At 33.4% G+C, this 1,854-nt stretch overlaps 1 protein-coding gene across 1 annotated transcript in view; it reads left to right on the top strand.

Moving 5' to 3' along the window:
- The first annotated feature begins 394 nt into the window (after positions 1-394).
- LOC119836021 (scavenger receptor class B member 1-like) overlaps positions 395-1,854 on the top strand; it is a 33,258-nt gene continuing 31,798 nt past the window's right edge. The window contains exon 1 of the mRNA XM_038361190.1: positions 395-516. The gene's annotated coding sequence lies outside the window, so the exon portion shown is untranslated. The remainder of the gene's footprint in view (positions 517-1,854) is intronic.

Genomic DNA, 1,854 nt, shown 5'->3' with positions numbered 1-1,854 from the left:
TAAATGACAATTATCATTCGTTAACGGTACAATAGAAATAAAATCAATGTTTTAGTCATCATTCTAATCAGCACATATTTGTTCCCACTGCAGGGATGAGTATATCATATGAGTACCACCACGCTGGCCAAGTACGGGTTGGCAGTCACATATCGTCGAACTTTTGTCGAACAATGGCGCGAGGTGTGGACAAATAAGTATTTTACTATCATAACATGTAAATGATTAATATTTATAATTCCCTTATCTAATTCATATAATTACAAAGAATTCTCTTTATATTGTCTCGTAGTCCCGAATTTGACAGTGAACGCAGCAGACAGATCATTTATGTATCGGATGTAATCAAACACAACTTAAGCGCGTATCGGGATCTCCAATAGAGTTTATATAGAGTAAGCGTGCGGCGCGCGCGCAGTTCATCGCGACTGCGCTATGTGTGTGCGCCTCTGTACCGCCGTTCAGTGATATACGTTTGTGTTGTGTGTGTTTTGTGATACAGGTAATAAAAAATAGGTAAGTGTATATATTTTAGGGAATGAGTGTTTCATTATGTATATTTCGTCAGTTAGTGTTAATTTATGGTTTTATTTTTTTTATTTTAATTCGGGAAAAGTGTGTCAATACAGATAATAAAATTTAATTGAATATTAACTTCATCATCATCATCATCATTTTAAAATTATACAGATCATCTCATTTCATTTGAAGGTAATTTGCTTAACTTGTACTTAATATTGTTATAATACTAGATTTGTTGTAGATTCTTACGGACTAATGTAATAATTATTATTAGTGAAATTTTTACTAGGTTGAAGAAGCTTTAATTTTTACATAGTATACTCGAACATTGATTTGTATTTACATCTCTTCTAGAAGCACTTTTAAATCGTCATAACACAGTTTTAGCATTTACCACCAGTTCGGAAGCGCTTCTACAGAGAAGAGCCGGCAAAAAACTCAGTGGTTGATCTTTTCAAAAGCATGGCATTATTCCAATAATAAAGAAAGTCGTGGTTGTCTCAACTTGATTTAAGTCAATGAGATCCAGATCCTTGTTATCACGAGATGACGATTTGTAATCTCTCACAGCACAAGCAGTTATGTACCATTTTACATGTCACTACTAATGCTATACATATAATAATAATATAAAATATATACAAATATTAAAACATGCGCGCCAGCCCTTATTTGTACTGAAACCTTAACGTCTCGTTTCCGACTCGCACTTGACCAATTATAATTTATTTAAATGTATATTAAACAGAACTCTTTCATTCATATACCTGTTTGCAAATAAGTTATTTCTTTTTCCTAATAACATCACACGTTTAAGGGTGGCGAAATGTGACGTCGTCAAAGACGGCAGGGGAAGGTCAAAATTCAGGATTTGTGAGGTCACATGTTCAGATATAAAATACGTACTTGGACGTGAAATTTTATATTATTTATTAACGAACTCGATCTGATTTGATAACTTTCCTATTTTACTTTGATTATTTCAAAATCACGCTTACAATTTTAAGTGGGTGCCGTCATATCCAGGGAGGGGGTTCTTAAAATGTGACAAGCTATGATAAGGAAAGGGACGTGCCAATGAAACATTAAATTCCTGTGACATATTATGGATGGCCCTTTGATGCAAAATTTCCTATTGAAAATTCGTCAAAAGAGATTCACTAGTGCAGTACATCTAGTGTACTGCAGTGCTCTAGATGTTTAATGAAAGAAATTATCTAGATACAAAGTCGGTTCATATTTACACAAGTTTAGTTTCTTGTGTTTGGTTTCACGCGAGTATTATACATTTAGAAATTAAAAACTTTTCAACGGATTTTAAACGCGATTTAT

Source organism: Zerene cesonia, chromosome 3 (genome assembly GCF_012273895.1).
Source record: "Zerene cesonia ecotype Mississippi chromosome 3, Zerene_cesonia_1.1, whole genome shotgun sequence".
Classification (NCBI taxonomy): Eukaryota; Metazoa; Arthropoda; class Insecta; order Lepidoptera; family Pieridae; genus Zerene; species Zerene cesonia.
The sequence above is the reverse complement of the archived record's forward strand: the minus strand, read 5'-3'. Positions and strand labels throughout refer to the sequence as shown.